Here is a 16,930-nt window from a genome sequence, read left to right on the forward strand (position 1 = left end):
GGAGTATTACTACCCAAATAATGAACAAGTTGTGATCCAAAAGCACCAGAGGTGTGAATGTCTTCTTGATGAGTGTCAGGTTAGTAAGGAGGTCCCTTGCAAATATTTATGTCTAAGAGCTGTGATGCAAAGGAAATATGAATGCTGGATGAATAACCACCACTTTGAAACTAGTGCCGCATTCCATAGCCGCAAATTAAGGACTCCAATACCAACTGCAGAAGTGGGTAGGGTGGCTCTGCTCCATGGCAGTAGATGTTTCTAGTTGGACGACTAAAAGTTAAGAATTTGTCAGTAAAAAACAAACAAGATGATTCCAATCGAGATGAAATTTGTCACTGTTGAATAGATTGCTAAGACACACACAAACTCAGAGAGAGAGAGAATATATATACCCATACACACAAACACACCAATCGAGATGAAGTTTCTTGGAGAAAATCATCATGATATATCCCCAGCGATAGTATTGATCATAACCGAAGCTAGGTGATATTGGCACGCTAAATCAGATCAACCAGAACCAATCTAAACTTTAGAATTTATGGCATGATTAAGCCACGCCTATAACACCTTGGAGCACCCATTAAACTGTAATCGCAGCATCCGATGTATAGGAAGAAGAACAAGAACAAGAAGTAAGGTTGATGGGCTCGATCATAAACTGGTGCAGAAATAAGGAAAGTCGGTAGGAAGATTGGTTGGTTCGGCCTAATCTTCCCTCCCGCAAAGGCAAAAAACCAATAAAGTATATTTTTTTCTTCCAATTGGTAAGGAAAAAACAATTGAATATTAAAAAACAATATCCTATAATTTGAACCCATTGATTGGAAGAGATGGTTGAAAAGAAATTAATTTCTAACGGATTATTATTCTATAGGTGCAGATTCACTCTTTTTAGATTGTTTATAGGAGCTGTAGATTCCCTTCGTCGTAGCTCCACTAGGATTACGTCGCATCTTTTCGACATAGAAGTTGCCTTTGAAGAAAGGCAGCCAGCAGGATTCTTACATGTAAGTTTTGTCTTTGTTGGATTCTTCTGATTGGGACAAAAACTTGGGTAGCTCAATCTGAAATCTGGATTTGGATTCAGATTCAAATTCAATACAATAAACCCAAAATTGGACCCGGATATAACTAACGTCAAATATGTAATTAAATAACGAGTAAATTAAGCATGGACTTTCCTTAATTTGGTCCTGTGAAGATCCATCAAACTTTGGATTAGTTTGACGTAGAAAATCCACCAAGAAACTGATCCTGTTACTACCCATGGAGAACTGCTTTGTTAGTGAATCCCCTATGCAGATTCAGATTAATTGGTTTACCTGCTAACAGGATCTGAATTACATAGAACGCTGGCCTGTGTGATGCTTCCTTCACTATCTTGATCGAACCAGACGGAACTATGCATCAGAAGATTTACATAGAGAGGTTGGACCAAGAGATGTTAAAACATGAAACAGAACAAGAAAACACACAATAATGCTCAAGATACGTGATTCGGCATTTTGATGCCTACGTCCACGGGAAAGGGAGCTCTCACTTTATTCATTCTCTGATATGATTTGAGAGAAGATGACCTCTCAATATATCGAATACAGGCCAGACCAATTTTAGATTAGAGAATCATGCAAGATTCTCGTGATAAACAAAGCAACAAGATTAAACAAGATTTTGGATAAATAAGGGAACTATGAGAGAACATTGATTAGGCAGCTGTAGATAATCCTTCCCAACAGACAAATGAGATAACAGAGGCAATCCCTATAAACTTGCTAACACTCTCCCCCTCAAGTTAGTAGACAGATCTGTCTATCTGTCCCAACTTGTTAATCACGAATTTGTGCTTTTCATTTCCAAGCCTCTTGGTGAAGACGTCAGCCAACTGATTTTACTCCTAACATGTGAGGTTTGTATGGTGTGATCCTGAGTCTTTTCACGAACAAAGTGGCAGTCAACTTCAATGTGGTTGGTTCGCCCGTGGAATACAGGATTTGCTCCAATGTGAATAGCTGCCATATTATCGCACTTTAGTTCCATTGGTTCCCTAATATCCAAATTCATAACTTTGAAGAGAGCTTTGATCCATATTGGTTAACATGTGCACATGGCCATAACTCTATTTTTGGCTTCCACACTCAAGCGGGCAATAACAGTTTGTTTTTTTCCCTTCCAAGTCACAAGATTTCCCCCAATAATCTTACAATACCCTGATGTAGATCTTATATCGTTAGGATCTCCAGCCCAATCAACATCACAATACCCAGATACAACAAGGGATTAACTCTGTTTCATTAAAGTGCCTTTGCCTAGATTGCCTTTCAAGTACGTTAATATTCTAGGGGTTGCCTCGACATGGCTAAACCTCGGATTGTGCATAAATTGGCTGATAAGACTGACTGCATATGTTATAACTGGTCGAGTAACTATCAGATATATAAGTTTGCCAACAAGTTTCAGAAAACTTTCTATGTTTCTACAATGTTGCCTTCTCCTTTCTGTTCCCAGTAAGTATAATATCATCAACATATATGAGTAATATAGCTACCTTGTCACCTAAAGTGGCTGTTTGAGACCATACAAGGCTTTCTTAATTTTGCACATGTGGCCCAATTTACTCTTGACACATTGAGGAATTTCCATAAATACCTCTTCACTTAATTTGCCATGAAGGAAGGTGTTTTTAACGTCAAGTTGTAAAAGACTCCATCATTTTATGGAAGTAATTGCAAGAAGAGTCCTTACTGTATTCATTTTTGCAACTGGGCAAAGGTCTCATTGTAGTCAATTTCCTCAGTCTGAGTGGATCCCTTTGCAACAAATCGGGCTTTGTACCACTCTACTTCTCCATTACTTTTAAATTTGATTTTATAAATCCATTTGCATCTGACAAGTTTATTTCTCTCAGGACGAGGAACAAAATCCCAAGTATGGTTTTTTTTCAAGAGCTCTAAGTTCTTCTTTCATGGCATCTCTCCATTTGACATCTTTACTTGTCTCTCCAAATTTTTTTTGGTTCTTGTAGCTTGTAAGTCGCATGAACATAAGATTTGTATGACTCAGATATTCCATCAAATGACAAATATTTTTCAATAAAATGAACATTGTCAGTGAACAGGTATGTATAGTAATCTCTTAATCTTATTAGTGGCTTGCATTGGGGAGATGAATGTCTTACTTGAGGAAGAGGACTGGTGACGTCTGTAGCTGAAGTTTGAATACTGTCTTCATTATTTTGCTCATTCTCATCAACAACTTCTTGATTAAAAAGAAGCTAGTTAACTTCATCATCAGATCGGTGAGGAAGCTGATTGAAGGTGTCGATCAAAGGAAGAGGGATGTTGCTATTTTGCTCGATGGGCTGAAAAAACCACTCCTCTTGTTGGGAATTATCAAAATAATTTTCAGTCTCATAAAGTTTTACATCTCTTGAAACCACCATCTTCTTTGTAATGGGATCAAGACATCGGTAGCCATGTTTTTTACTCGAATATCCCATGAAAATGCTCTTGACTACATGTTTCTGAAACTTATTTCTGAATTTTTCCTGCACATGGACGTAACATTTGCACCCAAACACCTTGAGATGTTTAATGGATATTGGCCAATTGAAGAGGAGTTCAAGGGGAATCTTTCCATCAATGCTAGAATTAGGAATCCGGTTAGATATATAGCAAGCAGTCCCAATAGCTTCATTTCAATATTTTTGTGGCACATTCATGTGCATCATAGAGCACGGGTGATGTTCAAGAGTTGACGATTTTTTCTTTCTACGACGTCGTTTTGTTGAGTATTTTCAACACAAGAATATTGAGGTTGTTATGCCTTTTTTTTGCATAAACTCTTTAAGATCGTCATTAACATACTCCCCTCCATTATCAGAATGAAGTCTTTTATTCTTTGACTTATACTGAGTATGGATGAGATTGTAGAATTCTTTAAATATATTTGGTACCTCACCTTTATTATTGAGAAAATAAATCCAACTTACACGAGTCATATCATCAACAAAAGAAACATAGTATCTATATTCGGTATGAGATATTTCAAGAGTAGGCCCCCATACATCTGAATGTATAAGATCAAAAGCTTCTAAAGACTTTTTTATGGATGATTGAAATGGAAGTCTTGTGAACTTGGAAAACTCACAAGCGTCGCATGCCCCATGTTTAGTAATGAGGTGAGGAACAAATTGTTCGAGGCTCCGATCTGAAATGTGACCGAATCTGGCATTCCATTTGTGGTATTTAGAATCTCTTCGGCTGTCTTGGTTGGTGAGGAGACTAACACAATCTTCGTCTAAAACATATAATCCTTCTTGTAGATGATTTTTACCAATCACTCTCTTCGAGTTCAGTTCTTGAGACCTCACTTCCTTGGAAGAGAAAATCACCAAACAATTGTAAGCTTGAGTAATCTTACTAATAGAAATCAAATTTGCTGCAAGTTTGGGAACATGAAGAACTTTAGACTTATGGTTTCCAAAAAACGTGATTGTATCAGCACCCTCGACATTTATGGAAGAACCATCGACAGTGAACACAGGCTATTTATAATATTTGATAAGTTCACTAAGTGTAAGCGATTCACTAGTCACGTGATCGGTTGCTCCGGAGTCAATAATCCAAGTACTGTTTTTTGCCATAGAGAATAAGACTAGAGGCTTACCTTCAAGGATTCACTAACTGGTTGAGAGGAGACGAGATTGGTCTTGGAGAATTTTTGAAAAAAATTCTTTAGATCATCCTTTGTAACAAAGTTTGCTAGGTTGATGTCCTTTGAAGAAGTTGTCGATTTTTCCTTCTCATGTATTCCTATAATCTCCCAACACCGTTCATGAGTATGACCAGTTTTTTTGCAGTGGGTACACTTCAATTTGCTACGAGTTCTTGTATTGTTTGATCTGCTTCTTTGTCCTTCTTGAGTGCGAGAAATATACACCATTTTTTCAGAATTCATAACTCTCTACCTGGACACCTCTCTTTGAATGATTTGACAAATAGTGTTCAAGGTTGGAAGAGGAGATGAGTTCAAGATCTAGCTGTGCGAGGTCTCATAGTCCTCACTGAGACCAGCCAATATTTTGAAGATTTTGTCTTCCTTGAACCACTGTTTGAAGATCTCAGGGTCAAAAGTAGCTGGTCGTTATTGAAGTTCATCAAAAAGACTGTGGAGTCGGCCGATATAGAGATGAACATCGTTGTCTCCCACCGTGAGATTAGCGATCTCATATTGTATTCGATATATGTGAGCAAGATTATGTTGCTCGCTAAATAGAGCTTTGAATGACTCCCAAATGCCTTGGGCCATGTCTTGATATATGAACATATTTGTCATTGATGGCTCCATCGAATTTATCGACCACGACATAACCATGTCATTTCCAGATTCTCACTCGTCATACCTGGGATCACTACTGGTAGGAGGTTTGATTTTTCCGTTGATGTATCCCACCTTAGATCTCCCACTAACAAATAGGCGTGCAACCTTGGCCCAACTCAGATAGTTTGTGCCATTGAGAAGGTGGACGTGATCTTCAATGTGTTGCCCTGTTGATCAAAGGATTTTGATCGTCTGAAATAACACGCCTAGGGATAAAATCAATACGCCAGAATCTGATTTGATAATGGCTCTGATACCATGTTAAAACATGAACCAGAACAAGAAAAAACACAATAATGCTCAAGGATATAAGTGGTTCGACATTTTGATGCATACATCCATGGGAAAGTGAGCTCTCACTTTATTCATTCTCTAATATGATTTGAGAGAAGATGACCTCCCAATATATAGAATACACGCCAACCGATTTTAGATAAGAGAATCATGCAAGATTCTCATGCAAAGCAACAAGATTAAACAAGATTTTGAATAAATAAGGAAACTATGAGAGAAAATCGATTAGGCAGCTGTAGATAATCCTTCCTAACAGATAAATGAGATAATGGAGGCAATCCCTATAATTTTGCTAACAAGAAACTGACGAACAACGCACCTCCTCCTCTGGGTTTCCAGGGAGGGTTTAAATTCACACGTATGACAAGGAGATCCCAGGGTAGAGCTCACAATGTGCATCTTTCCCAGTCTTTTCTCATTTTTTACCATCTTTTCTCTCCTTTCTCTCGAACCCTCTCTGCTAGGGTTTGCGTCACTGCCGGGAAGACGATGAGAGCTGCGGCCGATGAACTCCGACTTTCTATTCAGTGAGCGTTGGCGACCTGAAAGAACGGATACAGCACAGCGGAGGGAGCAGCGGTCGAGTAGTTATGGGTCTGCCTGAAAGGTAACAGTGACAGAGGGCTTCGCGGTGCAGAGAGCCGGCCAGAAGGTCTAACGAAACTGTCAGCAGCAACCGGAGGTTGTTGTGAGTCCATCCTGCATCAGAAGGTAAAAACAAGGACGGCTTCAGCAACCACATCCGGTAGAACAAACAACTGTGATGCTTAGTCGCTCAAGCAGCAGACAACTTGAAGGAGAGACGGTAGATTGTCCAGTCGAGATAGGAAAAAACTGGCAGCGGTGGTTTTCCAAGCCGTCGAGTAAATTACTTTACATTTTTTTCCTCTGTTTTTTTTGTCCTCTTTTGTTTGTTGTTGAGCAGAATAAGCTCTGCTATCTGTTGCCAGAAGCACGGACTACTCCCTATCCCCTCTGATTTACTTTCTTCCTCTTTTACTATAGCAGCGGCAAGATCACCGGCTCAGGCGACCGGATGAATGGCACCGGACAGACAGTAGCATGAGTTCTTGCCTGTCCAGATGGTCGCTCTTTTTTTTTATTCTTTTTCTTTTTGGTTCGTCCTTCTGGCTCTTTCCCATAAATAGAGACTCAAAAACCCACCGCACTTGTCGAAAAACATCTTACGGCATGGCATTAGATATCACAGCAGATATGTTAGAATAAAAAGGAGATTAAACAACTATCACAGCCAAAAACAAACGTTTCACGTATTTTTTTATATGTATATTAATTTCTGCAAACAGCCGTCCATAGCTAAAGTGACTGCCTTAATATTGTGCTATGTCAAACCGAGTTATACTCATTCAGACTTCATGTTTTCTTTTAATCCTCTTTTTATTTCTTCCCACCATCAGATGGAAATATGTTCAAATGTCCAAACAGTGCAGAGATTTTTCCTGGAGGTTCTCAGAAGCACATGTACATGTTCTGCTCTCCTTGCTATTCCATGGTTTATTTGGTGATCTTGCGTCCTCTTTTTCTTCATATATATAGTCTTTTATCGAATCCACTAAGCATGTTGCATTTTTTCTGTCATAATAAGTTACAAACTAACCTAAACAATTTCTATAGTTAATCATGCAACATGCAAACAACGAATAAAAACATGCTAATACTTAGTTGAACGAATTTTTTTTGTTTTTAGATTTCACATGCACAGTCCTCAGATGGAAGCATAGAGATTTTGCTATCAAACATATGCACACAAAAAATCTTTTGGGCTATCAAGCAGAAAGGTCCTCATAAATAAGAGGCACAACCTTGTTCTACCTTTTTGTTTTACTATACGAACACGAAAGGTCCTCATAAATAAGAGGCACAACCTTGTTCTACCTTTCTGTTTTACTATACGAACACGAAAGGTCCTCATAAATAAGAGGCACAACCTTGTTCTACCTTTCTGTTTTACTATAATTACGAACACGACAGAAAATTTATGTGCAGTGCCAGAATAGAAGCATATGGATTTTGCATATAATAGCATGCCATCTTAAAACAAATTTCTCGGTTCTCCTTTTTTTTTTCATTATTAACCTGAAACTGTGATGTACACGCAGAGAGATTATACATAAATGTATAATTGATGTTCTGAGATTTTTAGCATGCTAGAATATTGAGAAATATAGTGTAATATGTTTATACACTTTGTCATGATCTAGACAATCTTTTATTGTGAATAATGCCTAGACTGCATGTACATGTGTTGATCAAGGGCAATAACTAATAAGAATCAAGTATATATGCCTCTTGCGCAATCAGACTCTATCTGAAGCACCAAGTCTCTATGATATTTATTAAGATAGCGTACTAAAGAAGCCTGATGATGTACATAAGCACACAGAAAGAGCTTACTACAAGCATCACAAAAGCCAGATTGATCTTACAGGTTTGCTGCTTTTGATTTCTTTTTTGTGCGTTTAGATTAACAACCTGGCTCTTGGAGTTTTTCAGCGGAAGACGCCTACAACCTTGTTTGTTTCCTCACTAAAGTCACCAACAGAGCTCCAAGTCGTGCACACGAATGGCAACTAGCAGCAGCAACTAAAGAGAGGAAGAAGAAGAAGAAGAAGAGAAATTGAAACTGAAATTGAAGCAAAGAGATTAGTTGGGTTTGCTTCTATGACGCTCAAGCAAGGGTAATTTGAAAATTCATCACTAAATCGTGTAGTGCTGGGTTTATATGACCAGCCACATAGGTTTTCCCTTATGTCAGCCTGTGGTTAGGGCCAGTGAGATATTTCAAGAAAAAAGACAATGTAACACCAAAGTTTGTTTTTAATGAAAAATCTTTAGTTTGAAAAATAGTTAGCACAGTCTATCTCGTAACTGAGAGTGGGCCTCTCACAGTTACGAGAGGAAGGGATAGGGCCCATGGCCACTATCCAACACTATCATCCATTCGTAATGCCATGACAAGTGATCTTTCTCAATAGGATGCACTTCTACTTCGTCACTTGGCTGCAGAACTCTTTCAAATGTTGAACGAATGGCAACATCGAAATGAAATCCATGGTAGACAATGATCTCAAATCAATTGGCTTAGAAGCGGTGATAAAAATAAAGCCTTATTTATGCATTCCACCACAAAAAATACAAAGCCTCAAGAATCCCCACTATTGATATTTAGAGTTCTCGTAAGTGTGGTGCTATTCCAGTTGTTACTAGTTGCTTTAGAAATTTTTTTTTGCCCAACCCCATACATATTCAGTTACTTTTAATGGATCGGATTTTCCTAAACTAACTTGGGCTCAAGCTTTTGCTCTTCAACTTCCATTTCAAGAGCCTGAAATATTAATTGTCATTCGATCCTTTTTCATAATGGAGACACCCGAGGAGGATGGCTACCCAAAGGCTTTTTTTTTATATGAAACTAGCATTCTGTTAGGGAACATATTTGCAATATGCTTAAGTAATTTCGTAGGACTTCATGGCTTCCTCCTGATTTTCATCGATTTATGATCGTTTTAGCCCCCAAAAGAGGCGATGGAAATTGTATATCCAAGTTTATACTAATCTCCATCATTGGTGCACTTTGTTGTATCATTGCCAAAGTGTTAAGGGGTCAGGTTGCAAAAAACCAACTGTAACATTATTTCTCCCAATCAACTTGTTTTCATGCCAAAGAGAGATTTTAAACATGGTATCACCTTTGCCACCCAAATTGCTCACTCCATGCAAGCTTCTGGTAATCAATACTTCATGCTTAAAGTCAAATTGTAGAAAGCATTTGACTTAGTATCTTGGAGTAATTTATTCTCAGTCATGTGCACCATGAATTTTGGAGATTGGTGGATGAATTGGATTCAGGAGCTGATCACTAAAGCTAAAGCAGTCATAACTATTAGTCGTGCTTGTGTAGGCCCTTTTTCAATCCCTTGGGGTCTTCAGCAGTGATGCCCAAATCAACATGTGAACTAGTGGAAGAAGAAGAAGGGGACCAAGAGAGAGGGAGAGAGAGAGAGGGACACTCACCGATTTTTGATGATTCATTGGCTACAAACACCGGCACCAGTGAATGAGGTCACACGATTGGCAGAAAGATCCTTGATCGGGCAGACGATAGAGAGAGAACACACGAATGGCAAGGACAGGTCACGTGAAAGCAATTCGATGGTTCTTTTATTTGCCGTGAGAAGACAGGGTTTCTGATGCTACCTACCGGCCTAAAATAGTTGTCTCTGTTCTTTTCTTTAGCAGTACAAAACTAAGGGACACAACAGCTTCTACGCCAACACTAGCACACCTTCAGCGAATGTAGTGACATTGTTTAAATATAAAATTTTCCAATAAAATCTTATGCATACCGTACTAAATGAGATATCATTACCTATACTCGCATATGTTTCCCTTGTTTGGGATTCCGAGCGATGGGAAGGTTTAACCATTTTTAGCGCCTTTACTAAGGGTAATTAACCAAGGGTTAGACCAAATGTTCCAATTTCTAAGTTTAAATGTCATCCAAAGCCTTAGAAAGAAAACGTCACCTAAATTTGAAATCATGCATGTTTTAAAAATCTAAATAGATCTCAAAAAATGGGCTTATGAACAAGAAAAAATTAATCTTGATTTCTATTCGTGTCTAGATCATCATAGATCAATGCATATCGATGTCCTAGACCTAAAGTGATGCATGCAAAAATAAGTCATGTAGACATGTAGTCCAGACTCTTGTTCTAAATTTGAAATAGAGATGTTAAAAAAGCCAAAATATCATTTCATGTGATTATACTCGTTATCCAATATTCAAGTTAAAAGTTCCAGTAAATTTGATCTTGTATTCATGATTGCATCTTTTAAAGATCCAAGTTCTAAGAAGATAGATGCAAATATAATCAATACCAGGTTTAAGAATCTTGTATTAGGGTGTGATTATGTGAATACTATTCTAAGATTTATATCCAAAGTTCATAGTGTAAAATCTGATCCAAAATCCAAAACCTGAGATCCCATGTCCAAAATTTAGGGTTTGAAATCCTAAGTCCGATATCCAAAATCCATAATATAATATCCATAATCTGAGATTTAGGATTCAAGGCTCATTATATGAAATGTAATCCAAAATCCAAAATCTAGGATTTAAGATCCAAAATTTGAGGTCCAAGATCCATAATCCAAATATTTGAGATCTAAAATTTAATACTTGAAATTTAAAGTCCGTTTAATATCAAGGTTTAGATAATTAATGACTTGTGGTTTGAATATAATAACTTTATTTGAGATCCAAGATCCAAATAGGTTGGGGATGGATCATTCTAGAGAACTAGGTTGAATCTTGCCTGCACTGGGTTCAGACCTACCTAGGGCTAAGTTTGACTATGGTAAGTGTGTTTGGTCTTAGTCCATGTGATATATAAATTTCATTCATTCCATGTGAATGGGTATTTAAAGAAGTTTGACTAGACCTACAGTATAAACTGGTTTCATACATAGTACGCTTTAAGGCTGGTCAGGTTTAGGTCTTAGAGAGTTGAACTAGTATTGGACACCATGTCTACATGGCCTAGGTTTTTTGAAATTATTTTAAAGGTATTGATTTCAAAATATTTTAGAAAAAACTATGTTCTGAAATTATTTTTATATAAGGATCAAACTAGATTCTGGTTTTCACATACAGGAGCTAATGCACACATAGTATGCTACTAAGCTGACTCAATCTGGTTTCAAATATGAAGCAAAACTAAACTAAACATGCATAAAGAACTCAACTGTAAAGGAAAAAAAAAAAAGAAATTGGTTGAAGCTGGTGCCCTAGTTGAGCTCACTCCGACGACCCACACACCAAGTCTGGTTAGGTCATTTGGCTGAGTGCTAATGCAGCCTGATCCAAGACTTTAAAAAAATTAACTTGTTTTGATCTGGACCCCTTTTTTGAGCACCCCATTGAAATTTTACCAATTTTTTGGGGTTCGTAAGGAATAGTTCAAAGTGTGTGGTGAGAGGTAGACCAGGGCAACCGGCCAGTACCCATCGGGTGCCCGGAACCCGGCCAGGTCGGGTCTAGGTTCGGGCCGAGAAAACAGCTCGGCGGGCCGGGCTTGGGCCTGATGTGCGGCCCGGGTCGGCCCGGCCTGGCCCATTTATAATTTAATTTTTTTTTAATTTTTTAAAATTTAATAATATGTATTTGTTAGTAAAAATATATTTTATATTATTAAAATTTATTTTATAATTAAAAAAATATTTTTTTATTACCAAACGGGCCGTGTCGGGTCGGGCCGTGGGCCGGGACCTGCGATATTGGGCCGGGCCCGGGCCGGGTTTCGGGCCCGACGGGCCGGCCCGGCCCGTTGCCCAGGTCTAGTGAGAGGGGGGTGTGAAGACCTATTTAGAGGAGAGAGAGAGAAGGGGTTACCCCCTTGAGATTTTCGATCTAGGACTAAACTTCGAGTCCCCCTCTCTCCTCTCAAAAGTACAAAACTTTAGGTTAAATATGTTTTCAAGCAGAACAATGTTTGCCACATTCTCATTCGAACTCAGAATTCCATTATGTAAAAAGCCAAGCATACATGGAGAAGCTTATTTGGATTGACATTGAATGTGAAGAATGAACGAAGCGACAATATGAAGGGGAGAAAACACACTTTTAAATTTTATTCTAAAACTTTATATAATTAGAAAAAATTTCGTTCCAGCCACATACGAGTACTGATTTCGATTTTTTCTGTGCCGAAGTACTCAGCTAAGAATTCTGCATAGTTCAAGTGCTTATGTGTGAATGGACATTAAGCATGGAGTGAGAAAACTACGATACATTTTTGAGATATAATGTAACATTAATCTCATATGTGGATCCTAGATCTGGGTTTGATGTTGAGAGCCAAATTCAGGTATGGATCAAAGAAAAATTCTAGAAGATGGATGCATATATGGTATTAAAATTTGGACTATGATTCAATATCTAGGATCTGAAAGAAGAATAATGGATTTGGATCTATAAGGATTGATCGGATTTGTTTCTTGGATATGAGATCCAGACAATGAAATAAGCCTTGGATATATGAACTGGATCAGAAGTATGAAATAGAGATCTGTAAATAGCAAGGACCGAGACTTGGCTTGAGCTAGGCTAGGTGTGTTCACGCTGTATGACATGGGTTGGACCTGGGTTAGGTTCAGTTTTTGTAAAAAATGGGTTCACTCCTAGGCTGAGCATAGGTTCAGTTCTAGGTTAAGCTTGGGTTTAAGCCTACCAAATCCATGAAATATTTATGGAAAGGTAACTTCAGTTCATGTGGCTTCTAAGTTTGGTTTTATGAAAAATACGTGCATGATAAAATAACTAAAGTATCGTTGTGCGTGATTGTGGCTTGAAACAAGTTTAAATAAACAAATGGGCTTGAACTAAGGATTTGAAATTAAAGAAAATCTTAAACCAAGGTATATGTGACATATGTTATATGTTAATGTAGAAGAATATGGCTAAAAAATAACCATCTTGCCCATGTGTGTAGCAGGTTCCGAATGACTTTTCTCTGTCTGACTAAACCAACATGTGTTCAACTTCTTAAATATACTATAATTAAAATTTTAACAAAAATTTTCTTTTCGAATTGTTCTAAAAATAAAAAATAAACTTTTATCAAGCCGTATACACAACTTGACAGCAATTTACACTGTACCAAGTACTAGGAATAAACTTCATGTCATTCAAAACTTAATCGAACTCAAACCAAAAAGAATAAACTCAAATCAAACTATGAGAGTCTTGATTTACTCATAATAAACATAATTCACAACTCTGTTTTAGCTAACTCTATTAGCTAACTCTATCAAATTAAGTTCAAATTCAGCTCAAAACCTTGAAAAGAAGAGAGAAAAAGCGCTCAAAACTGGATTGAACTCAAGCCGGGATGAATGAATTCAAACCAAACTAAGAGAGTATTGGTTTATCCATGATAAATATAGTCCCATTCAGTTTTAGCTCACTCTATCAACTTGACCTCAAATTCAGCACAAACACCTGAAAACAGCAGGGTGAGAGCACTTGAAACTGAATTAAACTCAAACTGAGCTAAGAAAAGCTTGATTTATAAATGATAAACAGGTCCGATCTCGATTTTAGCTCAATCTTTAGAGTTGAGCTCAACCTCAGTTCAAACCCCCAGAAAACAAGAGAGAAAGGCCTAGTAGAAATATGCAAGTTAGTATATGATTGAAACTTGAGTTGGGTGATTCAAAATCAATGAAATAAATCTTTCTTTCTATTAAAGTAAACTTGTTTTGGCTTGGTTGAGATAAAGATCACAACTTTAAGTTCTACAACCTGATCTAAGCTACAAGGGAGCTGGCTTTATATTGGAGTAACTCTTGTGAGCTAACTCTGACGACTCCTGGGTTTATGCACAATTGAAAAATGGCCTAATTGCTCAAATGCTAGGTAATTCTCAGAAACTTTGGTGAAAATGGCTTTATATTTTCTAGGTACAATGCGAGGAGGCAGGAGCAAAATGGTAATTTTTAGTTTGGGTGGCCTAGGTGATTTGGGTCTAGATATTCAATGCTAGTAGGAAAACTGCTTATTTAGCTCAGAAATGACTCATTATTCTTAAAATTTGGTCATTGATAATCCATTTGAAGATATTAAGATGAAAGGTAAAATAGTCATTTGAACTTGTAAAAATTTTGAGCACATGCAGCACATCAGTTTTGGCCTCCAATGTCGTAAGCTTTCATGTGGGTCACTTAAACCTTCTTCATCTCAAGCGTTAGGTCAGGCAGTGATATTGTTTGGGGCATTTGAAATGGTATTTTCATCCTTGCCACTAAACTAGCATCACTAAAACAATAATTTGTTGGAGTGACTCATGTTTAATATTACTATGGATGGATTGTCAGTTTTGATTCGTAAGGCAGTTTATAGTGGTCTTCTAAATCCTATTAACTTGGCAGGCTTCTCCTCGCATATCCTTCAATATGAAAATGATCTAATTCTTTTTTTGAGGAGCCTTCTTTGCACCAAATGGCCATTATATTTATCATCTTTTTTCTCTTTCTCTTTAGCCTCTGAACTGCCTGTCAATGAGGAGAAGGGTGTTTTATTCCTCTTCAATGTTGATCGAGGCCTCCAGGATGTGGCATCCTCCATCTTTTGCTGTCAAGTGAAGACATACCCTTCACCTTAGCTTTGTTTACCACTTGGAGTTCAAAATCTATCATTGGTGTTTGATATAACGTATATGCCATAGTTGAATCTAGGCTAACCTCATGGAAGGCTTGATATTTGTTGATTGATAGCAGGATTACTTTGATAAGGCATGTTCTCTCTGCTCAGGAATGCTTTAGTTGCTATTTTTGGAACGGCACCGAGAGCAACAACAAGAAACATCTATTGTCATGGAGCACAACCTGACACTCATCAACGGCCATTATCAGTAGGGCATGCAGCAGGGTGGCGAGTCGAGGTGGGCTGCTGCTTGTCCCTATGCGCCCTTTGACGCTGCCGACTTTGGCCAGTCACGTCGTTTTTTGCGTCAAGCGGCAACCTTATGTCCTTAGCTTTCTTAAGAAAAGGTCGCCGACTTTATTTATTCTTCTTCTTCTTCCTTTTTCTCGGTAGTTGGATTACAGATATTCTCTCTCTCTTTCTCTCTCTCTCGAAAGGATGACATTCGCTCCACGTAACCCCCCGTTGGCAAATACCAACGTACTTTTTTTCACTTTTCTAAGAACTAAACTTTCCCATTGGTCCCTTGTTTGATCGTAATGGCTTGAATTTGTGCCAAGCGTCTGGTTGCCCACAATTTGCAGTTTTCCCCGTCTTCTCAGTGGCCTCCGGCAGCACCTTATCGCATGGACAGGAGTCGTACGCATCTGGAATCGAAGATCACAGGAAAGATTTCTTTCTGATCATCCGTTCCGCAGCAGTACTCAACGAACAAACTCGTATTGCATATCGATCACGATGAACGACTAGAAAAAAGAGCCTCTGTGATGTGAGATTGCACACTTGGACATTGACTGAGAATCTCGCGCGTGGTCTCCTGCATGCATGATATGATGTCTCAGACTTGGATATAGAGAATCTTAGGCTTCTCTTTAAAGTAGCTAGTGGAAGCTTCTATTTTTAACTATTTCGTGACTTTTGTACATGGGCAATTGGCACAACCATCTCCTCCTTATGATGGTCGACATACTTATATGCGCCATATTTACTCTCTCTTTTTTTTTCTGTTTTAACTTCAAGCATAGTTTCTATTTTCTATATCATTGGTGTTTGATATAACGTATATGCCATAGTTGAATCCAGGCTAACCTCATGGAAGGCTTGATATTTGTTGATTGATAGCAGGATTACTTTGATAAGGCATGTTCTCTCTGCTCAGGAATGCTTTAGTTGCTATTTTTGGAACGGCACCGAGAGCAACAACAAGAAACATCTATTGTCATGGAGCACAACCTGACACTCATCAACGGCCATTATCAGTAGGGCATGCAGCAGGGTGGTATTGGAGTCCTTAATTTGTGGCTATGGAATGTAACACTTGTTTCAAAGTGGTGGTTCTTCATTCAGCATTCATATTTCCCTTGCACCACAGCCCTTAGACATAAATATTTGCAAGTGTCCTCCTTACTAACCTGACACTCATCAAGAAGACATTCACACATTTGCCGCTCTTGGATCACAACTTGTTCATCTATTTGGGTAGTATTACTCCTCCTATTGCTCTGCAGTAAGAGAATAACCCATCCGTAACCAAAGATCTATCACTCTATTCTGCCACCGGAAGTAGGCTTGCTTTCATTTGACCGTATACATGTCCAAGGCCCAACCCCTCGATCTTCTTTGTTTGCATGCTTCATTCTTCATTACAAAGTTCAAGTTCAAAACAACCTTAAAAAAATGGTCTGGCTTCCAACTTGCTAGTAGATGCTGCCCTTGCCGCCTTAATGAGGCAACATCCTCACATTCGATTTGGACATGTCCAATTATGGAGGGTTGCGCATTTGTGGCGTGGCTAACTTTTAAATTTAAAGGCATCATGTTACTTTTCACTCCTTCTTGCTAACCGGTGAAAACAGTAAAAGAATAACTGAATGCCACTAAATTTTACAGTGCCGTAATCAAGCATTAGCGAGTCTATTGGAATCTTATGTAGTGTGGTTAACTTGGAAGGATTACAGGACATCCTACAAGAGCTGTTAAACAGACTCGATTGACCCAATGGTGGGGCGAGGCGAGGCAAGGCGA

Source organism: Nymphaea colorata, chromosome 2 (genome assembly GCF_008831285.2).
Source record: "Nymphaea colorata isolate Beijing-Zhang1983 chromosome 2, ASM883128v2, whole genome shotgun sequence".
Classification (NCBI taxonomy): domain Eukaryota; kingdom Viridiplantae; phylum Streptophyta; class Magnoliopsida; order Nymphaeales; family Nymphaeaceae; genus Nymphaea; species Nymphaea colorata.